The 22,335-nt window shown below is 37.9% G+C and overlaps 1 long non-coding RNA gene and 1 pseudogene across 2 annotated transcripts; both read left to right on the plus strand.

Annotated features, from left to right (window-relative positions):
• Positions 1–2,007: 2,007 nt before the first annotated feature.
• LOC147495126 (S-type anion channel SLAH3-like) lies at positions 2,008–10,966 on the plus strand (annotated as a pseudogene). Its single transcript, XR_015200456.1, has 2 exons — positions 2,008–2,437; positions 9,954–10,966. The product of XR_015200456.1 is annotated as an S-type anion channel SLAH3-like (transcript).
• A 6,656-nt stretch (positions 10,967–17,622) lies between these two features.
• On the plus strand, positions 17,623–18,202 carry LOC147495127 (uncharacterized). The gene is made up of 2 exons (XR_015198087.1): positions 17,623–17,726; positions 18,015–18,202. It is a non-coding gene; the product is annotated as an uncharacterized LOC147495127 (long non-coding RNA).
• Positions 18,203–22,335: the final 4,133 nt, after the last annotated feature.

A 22,335-nucleotide genomic window follows, 5' to 3' on the forward strand; every position in this document is an offset into this window, starting at 1 on the left:
CTGCTCCATCAGCATTGAGTACCAGTTCAAACTGCAGAAGGCTTCTCCGATCCCAAATGCATTGAGTTATAGTTCCCAAAAATATAAAACCATTCCAATGGGCTTGTTAAACTTTGAAGTGCTAAAGAGATACGGATGACACAATTTCTATTGTCCATCCATTAGCTGCACACATAAGTCGAAATTTATGGGACAGACGACACAATTTCTGCCATCCATCGAAATTTAACACTATCGTCTGTTTCCGAAACCTAATTATGACAGCTGCTAGAGGTTTATCACACTAGCCAAATTTAACACCCTTCTAATAGCCCTATGAGAATGATCATTTGGTGTTTGGGGTTGCTCTGACTTATGTTTCTCCGTCTATCATATATATATATATATATATACTACAATTTTGATAAAGATCGTTTAGTAGTTTAGTTACTGATTTTGTTTGTGTCCTTTATATAAGTTTGTCAAGAGATGCATATGGTCAAACTTGAAGAAGAGCAATGTGTAAGAGTGTAGTAATATAAGGCCCCTCATAGTATTTTGGCTTTTTGACCTGCTCTCCCTATTGGTCGAGGCTCTTTCCGAATATGCATGCATTGAGCCGCCCTTGACTCTTTACTAAATTGTTGGGGAGGATTTTTCCGTGTCAATGCCATTCATCAGTTTCTTTATTCCTTGGAATTTGGAAGGTCAACTTGTGCGTGGGACAATCAGAAATGAGGAGTTTAAACACTTCTATTTGTTGAGTTTACAAGAGTGATTGCCTGCCCAGTTAATTCTCATTTGTCTTTTCTTCCTCTTCTATTTTTCTGCTTTTAAATGCTGAAACTGTCATCTAGTTTATCTCCAGTTTATTGGCACATCTATTAAAATAATGTTCATATCACTTGAATCTTCTATAAATGTTATAATCAGTGTTTCATTGACACCCATAGCAGTCGTTCTACATTTCTGTTAAGTAGTTTATTCCAGTGTTCTAGGAATCTCGGTTTTGTCAAGAACTCAAGATGGCTTTAAATACAAGAAGGAAGGTATGTCGATTCATTACTTGTTCATTTAATGGTGTTTTAGTTTAGAATTTGAACGTACATTGGTCTCAGAAAATGTCTAGATGGCATGCTGATTATAGTAATGACTTTCGCCTTTCTTTGTGCTGGTCGTGATGAAAGTTCATGCAGTTGCTTCCTTATGGATGCCACCACAGATGTGTATTCAGTGAAACAGGAATCCCCTGAAGAACTTCGTTCCCTTTTCAATTGTGTAGCATCATCACCATCCTGTGAATCATCAGTGTAAACGTCCATGTCCTCCCTCCTTCGCTGATTTCTCGGTAGGCAGTGTAAGCAATGCTTTTGGCATATCGTTATTATTTAGCTTTTTGATGTGTCATTGGAGTATGTAAGCAGTACCGTGGATTGTAATCGGTATACAGAGTGCTGATAGGTGATAGGTGAAATCGATGGAAAAAATAGTTGGTTGAAATTTTAATTATCATAAACTGCTTTCTGCCCCTGACAGTCAGACCCTGAATAGGGCCATAATTCTACCCTGAATAGCATGTTTTTTAGGTACCCTGAAAATTTTATGCTTGATTTTCGCTCAAATGATATACAAATCTAACTACAATTCAGACATCAAATGATGTTATATGCTAAGCATGTATTTTTCTATCAAGATCGCCTAGATAACGTTGCGGTCCACATACTTATCACGTCACATAGCTCCTCTGTTTAAGCTAATCTGCATTAGCCAAAAGAATGTTAAATTACACAGACAGTACTTGACAAGACACCAAAAAAAAAACTAAATGTTTGCTTAGAATCTCATTGGAAATCGTTTGTCTTCTTATTATTTTTTGTACATGTATTTAATTATGGGTGAACTTAGTTTACCAACTAGATGAGCCAAACATTTTTGTTTAGATGGTTTAGGGTCATCCTTTACACACAAAAAATTTCAGTCAAGTTTTAATTATTTAACGAACTCACAAGTTCAAATCCAGGATGTCACATCACAAACCAATGGCTGCCACCATGTACATGATATTATTTCTATCAGTATGCCTTCTTCTCCTTCGCAAGTGGAAAGAGTTCAATTTAGAGATGAACCTGGACCAGATGGCAACAATGGGTTTCCAGGTCCGTGTGCCACATCAAAGGTTTGTAAACAGGGAACCCCAAGTATCGTAAAGTCTTACTCTCAGCCTATATCATATGTAGATGCAGTTCGGAAGAGGGAACTTTTAGAACCTAGTCTGCGGCAGCCAAATAATGCAAAAATTGATAAGCCGAAGGATACTCAATTTGAGAGTTTTAGAACTCTGTCTGGGAAACAGGAAACAGAACCAGAAATGAGTGCTTCACAAAGTGCTAGGCTTGAGTATTTGCCAGTGCACCGCTACTATGATGCCTTAGAAGGGCCAGAACTGGACACTCTTAGGGTACTCTCTCTTTCCCACTGGAATCTTTAGTTATATTTTCAATTGCTGAATGGCCTGCTCTTATAACAACTAACGAAACATCATTTTCTTAAACTTTGTTCTCGAATATTTCTTTTACATTTTCGCCAAACATCTTTTTTTTTTTTAAAAAAAAAGATTATGGGATTAGGCAGACCACACCTGTATACTGGACCAAAGTATAAAAGCATACAATAAGCTCCCCAAAGAGTATGATCTTTAAAGGGACTAGTACATCACAACAAAGTAATGCTACATTGCTACACTCCTCCCTAAGAGTGTTGTCATTAGAGGGAGGCTCATATACAAAAAACATATTAATTACCCCATCGCCCAAGATAAGGACTACCAAACCTCCACTCCTCAAGAGCTATATCATACTAAGCTCCAAACCACCAAACCTAAACAACATTTAAATTATGTACAGTTAAGATTCCCAATTAAAAACCAAACTGCTCAAGAAAGACAACAGACTAGCAACACACAATTAATTTTGATACGAAGCATTCAAAAAAGTAGAGAACCGTGGCACTAGAAAGTTCTCTACCATCACAATAAGATTATCATTGATCTCTTAGCGACATTGTAGAGAAAAAAGGTGTTTTTTGCTTTTCTCATATATGGTGCACCTTGCACTCCCTCTTGCCTTGACAAGGGCGCGGGTCGCGCTCATGTCTTGGTCGACATCCGTAGTCTTTAAATGCAAGCTTATGTCCCTTTGAAGTCCCTCTTGCCCCGGACACAAACAAGGGCGCGGGTTTTTACCATATTTCAAAGACGAATTTGACTTATTTCAGAAGTTTTCTGAAATAGTATAAATATAGGTTTTTTCTGTAGAAACCTAACTTAACCAAAACCAAGAAAGAGAGAGATTATAAGAAAGCAATTCTTTGTGAGTTAAGTGTTCATTCTTTGTGAGAGAATTGAGAGACTTGTAATATGTTACTTCGGACATCTAGTAAAGCTTGGAACTCACAGTGTGGATGTAGACAAATTGCCGAACCACGATATATCTCGTTTTGTGGTTTGTTCTTCTTTTACATTAATTGTTTTACTTTATATGCTTGTTTATTTGATATTGAAAAGTGTTGGGATATTGTTTGGAGGGTGTTGAAGTCTTGTCTAGTGAGAAAGATTGATCCTTGCATAGAATTGATCTATTTGTTGTGGATAACGTTGTTTCCGCATTGTTTTATTCACAACAGACATAACTTTACTGTTAACCCAAAACACCTCAAGAAAAATAACTCTTCACAACAAAACCCGATCAACGTGAAGTGTAGAGAAAAAAAGATGTTTTTTCTCTCTCTGGTGTTAAGGGCACCCCCACGCTCTATGTATGCCTGGACAAGGTGTGCGGCGCGCTCATACCTTTGGCGACTTCGAGTATTTTAGGTGCGACCCGCGCTCGAGTTTGCCTGGTTGAGGGCGCGCCCGCACTCCACCATTTTTCAGCACGAATTTGACTAGTTTCGGAAGTTTTTAGAAATAGTATAAATATATGTTTTTCTGTAAAAACCCTAACCTAACCAAAACCAAGAAAGAGAGAGATTGTAAGAAAGCAATTCTTAGTGAGTTGCGTGTTCATTCTTTGTGAGTGAATTGAGAGCTCTTGTAATTTGTTACTCCGGACATCTAGTAAAACTTGGAACTCACAGTATGGATGTAGGCAAATTGCCGAACCACGATATATCTCGTCTTGTGGTTTGTTCTTCTTTTACATTAATTGTTTTATTTTAATATGCTTGTTTATTAACATTGAGAAGTGTTGGGATATTGCTTGGAGGGTGTTGAAGTCTTGTCTAGTAAGAAAGATCAATCCTTGTGTAGGGTTGATTTATTTGTTGTGGATAACATTGTTTCCGCATTGTCTTATTCACAACAATTAGTATCAGAGTGAGGTTTACGACCTAGGATTTTGAGTTTTGGTAAAGGACTATAATGCTCAAAATTTTTGTAGACAAGGTGTTCGATAAAATTCCGAAGTGAAATTGTTTTTTAGGTTATTGTGTGTAACTTGAAAAATGGCTCCCCAGATGTCAAATGTTAAGTTTGAAGTAGAGGAGTTTAATGGGGAAGAATAACTTTGGAATTTGGAGAGTTAAAGTAAGGGACATCCTCATCCAACAAGGTTTGCACAAAGCTTTAAAAGGGATTAACTCAAAGACTGCGAATATGAGTAATGATGATTGGGAAGAGTTCAATCTACAGGCTTGTTCATCAATCTGGTTGTGTATTACTAATGAGGTTATGTATAGTGTGATCGGAGAAAATACCGCTGTCGATATTTGGCTTAAGCTAGAATCTATGTATATGACCAAGAGCATGACGAGTAAGATGTACCTTAAGAAGCGTCTTTATCGGTACATGATAGTGGATGGTTCAACGATGCAAGAGCACGTTAGTGAGTTTCGTCGACACCTAGTGGATTATTTGAATGTTGGCATGAAGATGGATGATGAGAATCAAGCGGCATGTTTAATATTCTCTTTGTCAGAAAGCTATGAGCATCTAATGACTACTTTTATGAACAGAGAAGATGTTGATCTTGACGAATTTCAAAGTGCGCTTCTTTCTTATGAGTTGATGAAGAAGACACGAGTTGAGAATAGCATTGATGCAGGTCGGGGGCTAGTGGCAAGAGGAAGGTCGTATGAAAAGGCTTTTACAAGCAATGAGAGGTCTAGGTCCAAGTCAAAGAAGTCGTTGAAACATGTTGTTTTGACCCCCACCTACGTGGCAAACGTCTATTAGTAAGGGTATCTACTTTATTCGTTTAATCGACAGGGCTAAAGCCCAATTTGCAATATCATAGATCAATGTACATACCCATTAACTCATGTGTCTAGGGCTGAACCCTAGCCACATGACTTGCCACTTACGTACATTAATTTATGTCTAGATTCGTTTCATATCAAAGAGATAATCATCAGTTAAAAGTCAGGTTCAATTGCAATTACTTGAGCTACAAAACTATTTTTCATACAAAACTACGTTTTTGAGACTTGATCTCATCGATAATTTGGGTACGTAGGCAACCAAAAGGTACAGTCTCATCATTCACTCGATCACCATCGCTTTTTCACTTCATCTCTTTCATCAACACTTAGTGTTTTGATCATATTTGGTCGAAACACATGTGAAGTGCTACAATTGCGATGAAAAAGGACATTACGCAAGTAATTGTCCTCACCCGAAGAAAGATAACAAGAGCAATGGTAAGAAGAAAGGTAAGGCGAAAGTTGAGGCAAGTTTTGCTTCTGGCTTTGAAGGGGACGATGTGTGTCCACACAACACTATATGGCCGAAAGGTGGATTTTTGATTTTGGATGTTCCTACCATATGTTCCCGAATAGAAAATGGTTTACTTCTTATGAGAGCATTGATGGTGGTTCCATTTTGATAGGTAATGACGTTGCTTGTAAGACGGTAGGAATTGGAACTATACGGGTCAAGATGTATGATGGTGTAGTAAGGACTTTAACCAATGTGAGGCATGTTCCTGAGCTAAAGAAGAACATTATTTCTCTTGGTACTTTGGATTCCAAAGGCCACAGGTTTGTGGGAGAAGGTGGAGTCCTAAAGATTGTTAGTGGCTCTTTAGTTGTTATGAAGGGTCAAAGACATGAAACCTTGTATACTTTGATGGGTAGTACGGTGATAGGCGGTGTAGCAGTGGGTGCATGTAGTGATGATTCCAAGTGCACTAAGATGTGGCATATGCGACTAGGGCATATGAGTGAAAAAGGTTTGTCTGAGTTGTGCAAGCGAGGTTCTTGAAGGACTTGAAGAAGCCAAGTATGGGGTTCTATGAGCATTACATCTATGGGAAGCAGTGCAAAGTCAAGTTCAGTTCAAGCAAGCACACGACAACAGGCATCCTTGACTATGTGCATACGGATGTTTGGGGACCCTCCAGAGTGGCTTTAAAGGGAGGTAACCACTATTATGTCTCATTCATTGATGATCATACTCGCTATGTGTGGGTGTATATGATGAAAATGAAAGATGAGTGTTTGAGACATTTAAGAAGTGGAAGGCAAAGGTTGAGAATCGCACAGATAGGAAGGTAAAGACAATACGGTCTGACAATGGTACTGAGTATACCTATGGGCTTTTCCAAGAGTTTTGTTTGCAACAGGGAATTGCCAGACACTGGACAATCAGGGGTACGCCTCAGCAGAATCAAATGGCAGAGAGGATGAATAGAATCTTGTTTGAAAGAGCGAGATGTTTGTTGTCTAATGTCAGTCTAGGCAAAGAGTATTGGGCAGATGTAGTGTCCATGGCATGTTACCTGTATAATAGGTCACAAGTTCCAGCTATAGATTGCAAGACACCTTATGAGGTGTGGTCAGGTAACCCAGTTGATTATAGTATTTTGTGAGTGTTTGGATCAACTGCTTACTACCATGCAAGGGAGAGCAAGCTAGATCTTAGAGCTAAGAAGGTCATATTCTTAGGCTTCACAAATGGGGTAAAAGGATATAGATTGTGGTGTCTAGAATATCACAAGTTCCTGGTCAGCAGAGATGTTACCTTTGATGAGACTTCTATGTTATCTTTCAGTAAGCCGGAAAGAGCTTGGCAGAATGGTGAGTCTATAGAAGTTCAAACCACTGAGCTTGAGTTGTCTGATGTAGCAGATGACTAGTTGGTTCATGATGAGGTACCAAATCATGGAACCACACAGCAGCAGAAAGAAGAGCAAGAGCATCCGCAACTTGTAGTGGCTGACCCTAGGCCAAAGAGACAAGTTAAAGAAGTGCATAAGTATGGGCATGAGAAGCCGGTGAAACACTATGGTCAGGTGGATTTAGTGGCATATGCACTGAATATCGAAGATGATGAGTTAGATAGCTTCAAGGAAGATGTTAGAGATGCTCATTACAGTGATTGGTTGGTTGCTATGGAAGAAGAGATGGAGTCTCTTGATTAAAAATTCACATAGGACCTAGTTTTATTGCAAAAGGGCAAAAGGACTATCGGCAGTAAATGGGTGTTTAGAAAGAAAGAGGTCCTTCCTGAGTCCGACAGTTGTAGGTACAAGGCAAGAGTGGTAAGTTTCTCATAGAAGGAAGGAGTCGACTACAATGAGGTATTTTCCCCGGTGGTCAAACATACTTCCATTCGTGTGTTATTGAGTTTAGTTGCTCACTTCGACTTGAAGTTAGAGCAACTTGATGTGAAAATTACTTTCTTGCATGGGGACTTGGAGGAAGAGATCTATATGAGACAACCTGAAGGGTTTGTTGTTGCTGAGAAAGAAAAACATGTGTGCAAGTTGAATCAGTCACTGTATGGTTTAAAGCAATCGCCAAGGCAATGGTACAAGCGCTTTGACACATTCATGATGCAACATGAGTACACCCGAAGTAAATATGACTGTTGTGTTTTACTTTTCGTGGAAGCTTCGTATATGGTAATGACTTCATCTATCTCCTGCTTTATGTGGATGACATGTTTATTGCTTCCAAAAGTATAGTAGAGATAGACAAGTTGAAATCTCAACTTAGCTCTGAGTTTGAGATGAAAGACTTAGGTGGAGCCAAGAAGATACTGGGCATAAAGATTGACAGATATAGGAAGAAGTGACGGATAGTTGTATCTCAGAAGAAATACCTTCAGAATGTAATTTCTCGTTTTGGTATGGAGAATGCAAAGTCGGTTTCTACATCTTTAGCTGGGCATTTTAGGCTTTCAGCTAAGTTCTCTCCTAGTTTGGTGGAGGAACAAAAACATATGGCTAATGTTTCTTATGCAAGTGTCGTGGGCAGTTTGATGTATGCTATGGTGTGCACACGCCCAGACATTTCATAGGCAATTAGTGTTGTAAGCAGGTATATGACAAATCCTGGGAAGCAGCATTGGAAAGCAGTGAAATGGGTATTGAGGTACTTGAAGGATACCTTGGATGTGGGATTAGTTTATGATGGAAGCACTTGTTATGTCAGTGGGTATGTGGATTTAAATTATGCAAGTGATCTAGATAGATGACGATCGACTACTGGTTATGTGTTTATGATGAATGGTGTACCGGTTAGTTGGAGGTCTATGCTACAGGCTACAGTTGCTCTATCTACTACTAAGGCAGAGTATATGGCAGTGGCAGAGGCAGTGGAAGAGGCACTATGGCTTCGATGTTTTCTGGATGATTTGGATATTGAGCAGAACAGTGTTGCTTTGTATTGTGATAGTCAGAGTGCTATTCATTTGGCGAAGAACCAGGTTCATCATGCTTGGACCAAGCATATTGATGTCCGTTATCACTTTATACGGGATGTCGTTGAGAATGGTGATGTAGCACTTGAGAAAGTAGACACCCATGACAATCCTACTGATATGTTGACAAAGGTTGTCACTGGAGTTAAGTTCCAACACTGTTTGGACTTGCTCCAAATCATACATGCTTGAAAGAGCCCTTTGTGGGTATGGCCCTTAGGGGCGGTTGACTGCGAGTTCTGGATGGATTTGTTCTTACTGGATGTGTTTGGCTCGGTTTTATATGTTAAAACCTCACTGAGGTGGAGAATGTAGAGAAAAAAAGACGTTTTTCTCTTTATCACGGGATGTTATGGATGGTGATATAGCACTAGAAATTAGACACCCATGCAATCTATGTATGCTGAACAAGGTGCGTTTTGGACTTGCTCCATGCTCATGCCTTTGGCGACTTCTAGTACTTTAGAAACAACCTTGCTTTGTTCATTTTTGCCTTTTAGTCAAGAATGCGCCCGTTTCTCTCCATTGTTCTTCAGCACGAATTTGACTAGTTTCGGAAGTTTTCAGAAACAGTATAAATATAGATTTTTTATGTAAAAACCTAACCTAACCAAAACCAATAAAGAGAGAGATTGTAATAAAGCAATTCTTAGTGAGTTTAGTGTTCATTCTTTGTGAGTGAATTGAGAGCTCTTGTAATTTGTTACTCCGGACATCTAGTAAAGCTTGGAACTCGCAGTGTGGACGTCGGCAAAATGGCGAACCACGATATATCTCGTCTTGTAGTTTCTTCTTCTTTTACATTAATTGTTTTACTTTATATGCTTGTTTATTGACATTGAGAAGTGTTGGGATATTACTTGGAGGGTGTTGAAGTCTTGTCTAGTAAGAAAGATCAATCCTTGTGTAGGGTTGATCTATTTGTTTTTGATAACGTTGTTTCCGCATTCTCTTGTCATATTCACAACATGAACCATAGACCGAAGGATAGACAAGTAGAGGCCTTTTCCAACCTTCCCTTTGGATCATTTCGCTTTAAAATTATACACAAGTACAAGTTTACCGTGCATTAATTCATGTTATGTACGTCACCACTCCATTATTCAACATTCAAAACATGTTGGCCGTTCAATACTTTTATCTAATAATATTTATTTGAGGGATGAAGGGGCGTGTGTTCCAGTAAAGACAAATGATGGAAAATATTTTCTAATTTGATATTATCAGTACAGTGGGCAAAGAACATTTGTTAATTTCTGTGTTTTACATCCTTCAGGCTACAGAGGAGTTGGTCCTTCCAGAAGACTTGCAGTGGCCATTCCTTCTCCACTATCCAGTTTTTTCATTTGGTGTTTGCCTTGGTCTTAGCAGCCAAACTATCCTTTGGAAAACCATCGCAACCTCTTCGGCAACGCGTTTCCTCAACATAGACCTAGATGTCAATCTCATCCTCTGGTCCATCTCTGCTGTTCTTATTGCCACTGTGTCTTTCATCTACTCTCTTAAAATCATCTTTTACTTTGAAGCTGTCCGGCGTGAATTTTACCATCCAATTCGTATCAACTTTTTCTTTGCCCCATGGATAACCTTATTGTTCTTAGCACTGGGGATACCACCTTCTATTTCTCTAGAGAAGAACCTGCCCACACCTCTCTAGTATATTCTTATGACTCTGATCTTCTGTCTCGAACTTAAAATCTACAGGCAATGGATGTCAGGAGGTGGAAGGAAGCTCTCAAAAGTGTCCAGTCCTGCAAACCATCTCTCAATTGTTGGGAACTTCGTAGGCGCATATCTCAATTTAGAGAAGGGGCCATCTTTTTCTTCGCTGTTGGTCTAGCTCACTACGCAGTTCTATTTGTAACTCTATATCAGAGGCTTTTGACAAATGACACACTACCAAAGGATCTCCATCCAATGTTCTTTTTGTTTGTTGTTGCCCCTAATTCTGCTTCTGTGGCATGGGCAAGGATTGTGGGCGACTTTGGTTACGCATCAAGGATTTCTTACTTCGTGGCATTGTTCTTGTTGTTGGTATACGGTTACCAAATTCATATTGGTTTTGGTTTTGGTTTCCTATTCTAAATAGGATTCCAATTTGATACCCACAATCTCTATAAATACGAGACCGGTTTGTGGGATTTGTTATGCTCAAGTTTGTGAGAAAGAGAGAGTTTGTGAATTCTTCGGGATTTGTTTGTGAGTGATTGTACTCTATTTGTTTATCTCTTGATTAGTAAAATTCTCCTCTTTTGCTTGGTGGATTAGGCTAACGCCAAACCACGTAAATCTCGTCTCCACTTCTATTGGTTATTCGCTTTGCATTGGTAAGTATTTTAATTGATTTGTTTTTGTCGATTTCTATCACCACATTCAATCTTCTTTGTCCAATTGTCACACTTCCGCATTCTTTTACGTAACAAATTGGTATCGGAGCCAAGGTTCTACCTAGGGCTTCTTTTGTTGGTTTATTAATTGTTTTGTGGTATATGAAAGTTTGAGAAAGTATGGCGATGGATCCTCCATCGGATACTACTTCTATGACGTCTAAGGAGAAATCACCTCTTACGACTTTGAATATTAACCATGCAAGGATTGATGTGGAGAAATTCGATGGATCTAACAATTTTAGTATATGGCGTTGTGAAGTTATAGATGCACTATGCCAACAAGACTTTGATGATGTGTTAGATGAAAAACCATCGGATATAGAGGAAAGTGTTTGGGTTAAGAAAAATAGGCGAGCTTGTGGTATCATAAGATCGTGTTTGGCTAGGGATGTGAAGTACCTTGTTCTTAATGAGACTTCGGCCAAGGAAATCTGGAGAATCCTTAAAGAGAAGTACTTAGATAAGATAATAGAAGGTCGTGCATTTATGAAATCAAAGTTGTATGATATGAGAAAGAAAGAAGGTATTTCATTGTCCCAACATATGAACTAGTTTAACAAGTTACTTACCGACTTGTTGAACATTGAAGAAGAAATGAAGGATGAAGACAAAGCTTTCTATTTGTTGAGATCTTTTCCTAAGGAGGAGTATAGGCATATAAAAACCACCATTATATTCGGGAAGAAAGCTTTGAACTATTCTGAGGTGCAGTCTACGTTAACAAGTTGGGATATGATGAACAACAATGAAAAGGAGTGAAGAGAGTCGACGAGCATTGCTTTTGTGGTAAGAGGGAGGTTTAATGACTACCTAAACTCTGGTGGTGGAAGAAGTAAATCTCGTTCCAAGTCGAGAGGGCGAAATCTAGCCCGTGTTGAGTGTGCTTTTTGTCATGAGGTTGGACATTGGAAGAAGGACTACAAGAAGTTGAAACACAAGTAGAAAGATACTGAGCAGAAACAGTCTAATGTCAATATTGCTCAAGGAGGTAATGATTCTGATAGTTCAAATTTCTCTTTTCCTGTTACATTGAGTATTTGTTTCATTGATTCCAGTCATTGGATTTTGGATACGGGTGCTACCTATCATGTTTGTCCCGTAAGGGAGTGGTTTACAAGTTTCAAGGAGATTGAAAGTGGTGATGTGTTGATGGGGAATGATCAACCCTGTCGTATTATGGGGATGGGTAATATTTGTCTCAAGATGTATGATGAAACGGTTAAGGAAATAAAGGATGTTTGATATATTCCCACTTTGAAGAAGAATCTTATCTCTGTTGGTACTTTAGAAGCTAAGGGCTACAAGGTAGTCATTGACAGTGGTGTTCTAAAGATAGTTTCTGGAGCAATGGTTATCATGAAAGGCATACATCAGAATAACTTGTACTATTTGAAGGGTGGTACAGTTAGTGGAGAAGTAGTTGTTACTAAGCATTCAGAGGCAGTTGCTAAGGAGGCCACCAGATTATGGCATATGCGTCTTTCACATGCTGGTGAGAAGTCCATGCAAACATTAATAAAGCAAGGACTGTTGAAAGGTGCTAAGACTTGTAAGTTGGATTTTTGTGAACATTGTGTTCTGAGCAAGCAGACAAGGGTAAAGTTTGGCACCGCTTATCCACCGTCTGACGCGAAACCCTTTTGATTATGTTCATTCGGATGTTTGGGGTCCTTCTATGAATGCATCTCTTAGAGGGAACAAACATTATTATGTGACTTTTGTTGATGATTACTCTAGGCGTTTGTGGGTATATACCATGAGAAACAAGGATGAAGTCCTAGATATCTTTGTGAAGTGAAAGAAGTTGATTGAAACTCAGACTGGTAGAAAGATCAAAAGACTCAAAACTGATAATGGTGGTGAATATACGAGTGATCCGTTCTTGCAAGTATGTCAGAATGAGGGAATAGAGAGGCATTTCACAGTGAAAGGTACGCTGCAACAGAATGGGGTAGCTGAGCGCATGAACTGTACTCTAATGGAGAAAGTGCGGTTATGTTATCCAATGCTGGATTGGGCAAAGCGTTTTAGGCCGAGGCGTGGAGTTATGCATGCTACCTTGTTAACAGGTTGCCTTCGGCTGCAATTGGAGGTGAAACTCCTATGGAGGTTTGGTCTGGTAAACCTGCTCAGGATTATGATTCCCTTCGTGTGTTTGGGTGTCCTGCTTACTTTCATGTCAAAGATGGTAAGTTGGACCTAGAGCAAAGAAAGCTATCTTTGTGGGTCTAAAAAGTGGAGTTAAAGGTTATAAGCTATGGGATCCAAAAAATAAGAAATTTGTTTTGAGCAGAGATGTGACATTTGATGAGGCTTCTATGTTGAAGTCTACTGACTCTCAGCAGGTGGAGAGTATGGCCAAAGAGGTATTGCGGTAGGTGGAGATTGATGCGTCTTCACCTAGTCCAGATGGTTCTGTATCTAGTAGATTGGCAACCATGGGTAGTCGATCGAGTTGATGTTCCAAATTTGAAGACAAGTAAATAGTGATTACAGGTGATGGAACAAATGATGGTGCAGAGGATATGACTCCATTAGAGGAGCAGATGAATGTTGGTCATTTGGCTCCGGTTCATGAGCCTATTGCAACTAGTAAATCTAAGAGAAATGTTTCCCCATTGTATTGGCTAAACGATTACGTTACATATGCACTTCCTGTTATTGAAAGTCTTGATGAAGATGTTCCTTCCTCATATTATGGAGCAATCTAGTGCTCCAAGTCAGAAAGGTGGAAGACAGCTATGGATGAGGAGATGCAATCTCTTCATAAGAATGATACCTAGGTGCTTGTAAAGTTACCTAAGGGTAAGAAGGCGATTAGCGGGAAATGGGTGTTTGCATTGAAAGAAGGATCTCTAAGTAATGAGTTACGTTACAAGGCAACGCTCAGAGGGAGGGGATTGACTATAATGAGGTGTTTTCTCTGGTTATGAAGCACTCATCCATACGCATCCTTTTGGCCTTGGTAGCTCAGTATGATTTGGAGCTAGCCCAGCTCGATGTAAAAACTGTTTTTTTACATGGTGATTTAGAAAAGGAGATCTATATGACTCAGCCAAGTGGGTTAAAAGTTGCAAGAAAAGAGGATTTGGTGTGTAAACTGAAAAAATCGCTATATGGTTTGAAACAGTCTCCCAGGCAGTGGTATAAGCGGTTTGATCGGTTTATACTAGGGATCAAGTACACAAGAAGTCACTACGATCATTGTGTCTATTTTCGCAAACTACATGATGGTTCTTTTATCTACTTGCTCTTGTATGTTGATGATATGCTTATAGCCTCAAGAAACAAGACCGAGATTGATCGACTTAAAATGACTTTTGTCCCCGAATTTGAGATGAAGGACTTGGGTGAAGCTAAGAAGATTCTTGGCATGGAGATTCAGAGAGATAGAGCAAAAGGCAGAGTTTGTTTGTCTCAAAAGACATATTTGAAGAAGGTACTACAGAAGTTTGGTATTGATGGGAACACTAAGTCTGTGAGTACACCTCTTGCCCCTCATTTTAAACTTAGTGCTACTATGTCTCCGAGTTCCAATGAGGAGTGTGAGTACATGACTCATGTTCCATATGCAAGTGTTGTTGGTAGTTTGATGTATGCGATGGTGCGTACTAGGCCAGACATTTCACAAGTTATTAGTGTTGTTAGTATGCATAACCCTGGGAAGAAACACTGGCAAGCTGTGAAATGGATTCTACGGTACATTCTTGGTACTGTAGATGTTGGTTTGATGTTTGAGATGGATACTAGTAAGCTTTGTGTGGGTTATGTGGACTCTGACTATGCAGGTGGTTTGGATAAGTGCCGGTCCACTACTGGGTATGTATTTACTTTAGCTGGTGCTCCGGTAAGTTGGAGGTCTATTTTGCAGTCTGATTGCATCGTCTACGACAAAGGCATAATATATGGCGGTGATTGAGGCTATGAAAGAGGCTATTTGGTTACAAGGTTTGTTAGATGACCTGGGTATTGTGCAGGGTCAGCTCGAGATTCACTGTGATAGCATGAGTGCTATATATTTAGCCAAGAACCAAGTTCATCATGCCCGTACGAAGCACATTGATGTGCGTTTTCACTTTGTCAGAGAAATTTTAGAGGAGAGTGATATTTTACTCACTAAGATAGACACCAAGGAGAACCCAGCTGATATGTTAACCAAAGTGGTTTCTGAAATCAAGTTTCAACATTGTTTGAATTTGATTCATATCCTTCATTTGAGATGATTTGGCTCTTAGGGGCATTGGTGAACTACGGTCGGCTTGATCATTTAACAAGGGTATGTAGGCATCCACTATGTGGTACAGTCGTGTTTGGTCCTTCGGGACATTTGTGCATTGAAGAGGGATTTGCTATTCGGTTGATCGGCTCAGATTTGGATAAATCTTCACCGAGGTGGAGAATTGTTGGTATACGGTTACCAAATTCATATTGGTTTTGGTTTTGGTTTCCTATTCTAAATAGGATTCTAATTTGATACCCACGACCTCTATAAATACGAGACCGGTTTGTGGGATTTGTTATGCTCAAGTTTGTGAGAGAGAGTTTGTGAATTCTTCGGGATTTGTTTGTGAGTGATTGTACTCTATTTGTTTATCTCTTGATTAGTAAAATTCTCCTCTTTTGCTTGGTGAATTAGGCTAATGCCAAACCACGTAAATCTCGTCTTCACTTCTATTGGTTATTCGTTTTGCATTGGTAACTATTTTAATTGATTTGTTTTTGTCGATTTCTATCACCACATTCAATATTCTTTGTCCAATTATCACGCTTTCACATTCGTTTATGTAACACTAGTACATCACACTAGTAAGTCTATCTACCTTTACCATCTATTTCCCTTTGGATATAGGAAAATGAGGGAAAATAATAAAAGGTCTATGAGTGGTTCATTTGGCGTCATGTTGATCTGGTCAAAATAGGCTTAGTAGCATTTTGTTATGTGTGTACTTTGTAGCTAGCTTCTTGTTCTCACTTAGCTTGATTCTGTTTCTTTTGTAGGCTGTCCGCGTTAACTTTTTCCGAGGATTTAAGTTTTCCTTGGCATGGTGGGCTTACACTTTTCCAATGACGGGGGATGCAATAGCAACCATAAAATATTCAAACGAAGTAAAAAACCCAGTAACTCAATCTCTGTCCATCATTCTCTCTGCCATTTCTACTCTCACAGTAACAGCTCTATTCATTACCACTATCATTCATGCTTTTGTGCTGGGGGATCTCTTCCCAAACGACATTGCCATTGCCATTTCAAAGAGAAGGATAACAGATAAGAAAAATGGACATGTAAGAACACCGAGTTCAGACCCCCAATGTCGTTGGACAGTCAACAACAAACTTAGCTGACGAAGACATTGATGCTGCCTTTGCCAATAGGAATCACAAAGCAGATATATAGTACAATGTTTTTTTAACTCCAGCTGACCAGACAATAGAGTCCTATATATAATCTTGTTACTTGTTGGGAGATGGAGTTGTTGTTGTTAGTCAGATGGTCACATTTTGGTAGACTTGAGAAGTTCTATGATGGGATACCAATATGCAAGATGATTCCACTCAAAATTCTTGATTGGAAGTACTTTTCGATCTGTTATGAACCTATTTTCTGTACACTTTGAGCAGGAAAAAGGTGGTATGAATGTTGTTACTGAAAAAGAAAAAAAAAAAAAAAAATGTTGCGGAAATGCTAACAATGAGTTATAAGTTAGTTATTACGTCTACTGATAGGATGTTTCAGATTTTCCCTCGTTTAGTTTCTAGCGTGAAATCTGGATAGTGAAATTCAGCATGCAGCTCCCACGTACTGTACAATTGGGATTTAGTTTCAGGCTTTCAGCTACATATTACGCACATCACTACTATACTACAAGTCTACAACTACCAATTTTTCACCAGTAATCGAATTTTGGAACCAATGCAAGTGCCTTTTCGACAGATGAGACATTCACCAACAAGTTTTCATAAGGAGATATCTTAACAGAATATCTAAAGCAAATACAAACTGGCCTTGGGTGCTTTTGTTTGCTAGACTTAGATTTAACTTATGTTTCTCCGTCTGCAATATATAAAAACCATAAATATACTACACATTTGATAAAGATCGTTTAGTACTTTAGTTCCTGATTTTGTTTGTGTGTCTTTTATATAAGTTTGTCTAGAAGATATGAATATGGTCAAACTTACAGAAGACAAAAAAGAGCTATGTGACACTAGCGAGACGTGGTAGTGTGGGCGTGTGGCACAATCAGAAATGAGGAGTTTCTATCGAAAACAAAACACATAAAATAAAAGGTAAACAATAAATAAATCAGAAATGAAGAGTTTAACACTTTTAACTCGTTGAATTTACAAGAGTGATTCCCTGTCCAGTCAATTAATTCTCGTTTGTCTTTTCTCTTGCTCCTCATTTATTTTAATTTTCTGCTTTAAAATTCTAAACTCTGTCCTCTAGTTTATGTCCAGTTTATTGGCACATTTATTAAATAATGTTCATATCAATTGAATCTTCTATAAATATTGTTATAATCATCTATAAATGTTGTTATAGTCAATGTTTCATTGACACTCATAGTAGAGCTTCTACATCTCTGTTGTGTACTCCATTGTTCTTGGAATTTCGGCTTTGTCAAGAAGCTATGGGTTTATTAAGTACAGGAAGGAAGGTATGCTGGTTCATTACTTGTTAATTTACTAGTGTTTTAGCTTAAAATTGGACGTAGTTTAGTCCCAGGCCAGAACATGTGAGATAGCATGCTGGTGGGTTATATATATATATGTCCATTTATATTTAACCAAACACCTTAGTATCGGGTTCTTTTTTCAGATTGATTGCAGTAATGATTTTCGCCCTTCTTTGCTCTCCACTTAATGGAAACTCAACTAACTCAAAATTGTTGATGGTTTAGTTGCTTGCTTATGGATACCATGCATGACTGATCTTATTTATTCAGTGAAACAGGAATCCTCTGAAGACCTCTGTTCCCTTTTCAAATGTGTAGCATCCGCAGTTATTGATGTGCTTGATCCTGAACCATCAATGTCGACGTCCATGTCCTCCATCCTTTTGTGATCTCTCAGTAAGCAATGTGAATGCTTTTGACAGTGTGCTTTGAAATAATTCATATTGATGGTTGTTTCCTATTTGAGTACATCATTATTACTTTGCTTCTTCGTGTGTCATTATTTGAGCATGCATGCAAGCTGTTTGCTAAGGAAGTAAGGATGACAATGGATTCTGATTGGTATACTAGTACTGGTATTTGAAACCGATAGAGAACATAGTTAGTTTAAAACCTTGTTTATAGCATGAACGGTTTTCAATAGGGCCACACAATTCGACCTTTGGCATTTGTAGTTGACGAATGCACTATTTATAGCTGCGGTATTGGGCAACTGAAGGCAAGATGGAAAAGAGCGACTCAGAAACTATATCATTGGTTCTTCTCTCACACTTCAGGGAGGCCAATTTTGGAGCTGACGCTGTGGCAAAAAAGGGAGCAACTATCAACCTAGGGGAGACTATTTGGAGCTGACCTAATTATTTTTATATCTAAAATAGAATTCCCATACTGGACATACTATAGAGTTGTTTAGGTTCATCATTAGACTAAGCTCCTACTAGCATGTAAAACTTTTCCTGCTGTATATTTTTTTCATTATTTATAAATTCCCTACTTGCATGCAAAAAGAAAGTGATCGAGAGATATCATCACTTATATTTATAGAAAACTATTAGGTCGAAACCATAGAAAGGGTAATAAAATAATAAAAACAAAAAACAAAAATAGTCCTGCTAACATATTTGGGTTGCTCTTAAATTGTTGGTCCTCTTTTTTTTAGTACAAGAAAAGAGTCCGGAGGACCAATTTTAGGAAAAAACAACTCTAGAGGACACCGTTTTTTTTTGTAACTCACGAGGACAAATTTCAGTATAAAGTAACTCACGATTTCAATTTTAATAACCCGAGACAAAATAAGTTGGTCCCCTTTTTTTTTTTTTAAAAACCAGTTTTATTACCCCTCATTGTTATTATAGATATAAATTAGAGAAATACTTTGAATGTTTGATGGGTTGATGAGACTAAAACAAATAGCCAAAGGCCTAGAGCCCAATTGATCAGTTTGTATAGTTCTAATAACCCATAATAAACCCTCACTATTTGGATAACATTGGTTTGCATTGCAATACTCTCCCTCTTTTATTTCTTTTGACACTCAAATTTTAAACAAGCTCTCCCTCCTTTACCTCTCAACCCAAAAAAAAACAAAAAACAAAAAACAAAATAAAAAAGGACTTGCAGCGCAACTTGTTACACGCTTATCATAATTATTTGTGAAACTCGTTATCATTATCAATAACATTTCCACTTAACAAAGAAAAAAAAAACAATGTAATTTTTTTACTTTCAATGTTAATTTTTATAGTTTTCTCCACATGATATATAGTAGGGTTATATAGACTTATAACATTATAGAAAATATAACATTTTCACTTAACAAAAAAAAAAACAAAATATAATTCTACGAATATGATTATTCTACGAATTTAATCTTAATACTAAATTAACTAACAATATAATGATGTGAATCAAAGATAGAGAATGTTTCAGAGAGAATTAAATCTACTTTTCAATTCCTAAAAGTGTTAGACTAAATTGTTGAGAAACCCTAATATTTATATTCTCACTAAAATGCTTAAATATAAATCTTAGACTTTTATGATCCCTAATTCAATTATACCATCTCTAGTCATAATCAAATTAGCATGAGAGGAAAGTTCGTTTTCCATTCTCATGGAAAAACTAATAATCCTCTAGTTTAGATTTTTCTCTTCTTATTTCTAAGTCAAGACAAATTCAAACTTTAAACCCTAATCAATAAATATATGCTAAACAAATCAAGTCATCTTAAAACTTTATTAACCTCCCTCTAATGGAAGTTTAGTTTTGATTCATTAGATCGATTATCATAAATTATATCTAAAAAGGAAGATATAATAATAAAGACAAGAATTGAAATTGAACTAAAGTTTTATTAAAGAAGGTTTAATGAAAGCTACACTACAAAACTTAACCCTAAACTACACTATCCTACTCTACACTAAAGAAATGGGAGCTAGAAGAGGAGTATTAAGTTTTAGCCTTAACCCTCTTTATATAGAAGAGGGTTAGGGTTACATTTTCGTGCATGAGCCAAAAAGGAGGACTTTGGTCTCTAATGTGAGCCCAAACTCCATTAGGTTAACTCTAAAGAGGCCATAGCTATTAAAACTTACTTCAGTACCCTTTTCAACCACTTTTATAGCTCTAATTGGGGCAAGGCCAGGTCCATTGTAAAGCTGGTTCCGAGTTGGTCATTTTGACATAAAGTAGGCCTAATTCTGAGGTGCAAGTCCAAAGAGCTTTGAAGTTTTGATGGCTTTTCATTTTTTTTCTACCCGAATTGACTTTGACTTCTCAGCTTTGACTGGGCTTGAAAAGGCTTTTTCTTCTTGATTCTGGGGCTTTAAACATAGAACTCTCTCAGCAATCATCTTGACTCGTTTTCCATACAAAATGACATCTTTAAGCATATAATCAGCTTCAAGACCTAAAATACACAAAAACTCGTAAACAATACTAACTCTTATTTATTATAAACATAATTGGCATGGCCTAAATGTAATACTATCAAGGGGTTTAAACTACACTTTTGGGTGCTTATCAACCACCCCCAAACAACATTTTGCTTGTCCTCAAGAAAATATGAGAAATAAAAACAGATAAGTGGCCAAAAATGTGGTCCTAACTAATCTCGTTTCGCAGAGTGCGATTATATTGACCATATGCAATAAAATCTTAAACCACTAGGAATTTCCTAGTGGACGAGTTATAGCCGTGAGAGTTTTCCAGAGAAGATACTCCCAAACTTCATTTATATTACAACAACTAAGAAATAAAAGTAATGTCCCATAATTTCATCTCAGAATCTATACATCTCACTAGTATTTAAACAAGGTTTATCAATCTAACTCCTAAATTAATACATGCATAATAATCAAATCATCTTAAAATAAACAACCATACAGTGAATTATGCTATGAAATGCAATGGCAGGTCCGTTTCTGAAACTTTTGGGTAGCGTGCCTAAGTAGGTTCTCACAAGGAATGTGTCAAGACACATAACACTCTGATTTTTCCACTGAAGTTTGCTAACTCCAGTGTGTAGTGGACACACGTTTTCTTCATAATCTTAATGACAATCCAAAGAAGTCGAGGTCGATCAAACACATCTACCACTTACTATCACACCAACATATTCCTAATTGAGCTAGATGTCTTTATTAGATGATACAGGTGTAGGTGTTAGTTAAAGAATGAAGAAAATGGATATTCAAAAAGACAAGTCTGAGATAATAGGGTCTTCAAAATATATAACTAAATAAAACCTTGTTCTTACTTTGCTTCTACACTTTGTTTCCATCATTAGCCATTTTGTTTTGGCTTTTGACTCATTTGATTATGTTTTTTGGAGTTCTAACTTTTTATTTTATTTTTATTTTCTTTAGATGGAAACTTTTTTTTTTTTTAAGCAACTAACTAATTTTTGTTTACATAGGTTTCTCAGACTTATCCATATAGGTAGGCTGATTTTATTAGACACGTGTCCACCACAGCATGACGATCTCAATTACTCACATGCCCAGTTCTCTTCTGACCAGTTCATACAAGTCAAGCTATTCCACAAGCAGGTCACATCAACGGTCTCGTGTCATCCAGAACGCTCACACCATCCATCACCCCAACGGCTAGTAACGGATGCCCTAGTTGTCACCATATATATCCATTAATGCCCAAGCTTCAGTCACGCCCTCATAAAGCATCCACGCCATTCTAGCAAGGGTCATCAAGTGACTTCAAAACCTGAACCTTAGCGGACGCAAGAAAAGAGGAGAGGCACACAGGTTGGTAATATAAACAGAAGAGGAATTACGTCTGACTTGATTCATGTTCACCTAAAGAACTTGATACATAGGCAGCTCGCATCCAAACTCGAGCTCAGTCAAATCAATCCCAAATACCATTTTCCCCATCAAACCACGAACTGTAAGGCTCTAGTAGAAATACTCCCTTTAAATTGGTGTCGTCTGTGGGGAAAAAAGACTTGAAAATTCGTCCACTAAACTCTCTCAAATTCCAATTTTCCACAAAATCCACAATTTTCAAGACCACAAAGCATGGAAAAACTACAGTGAGCAATTAAAAAACTTGGTTAACTAGGTAGGCGTAATGA

This window comes from Coptis chinensis, chromosome 6, assembly GCF_015680905.1.
Source record: "Coptis chinensis isolate HL-2020 chromosome 6, ASM1568090v1, whole genome shotgun sequence".
NCBI lineage: Eukaryota > Viridiplantae > Streptophyta > Magnoliopsida > Ranunculales > Ranunculaceae > Coptis > Coptis chinensis.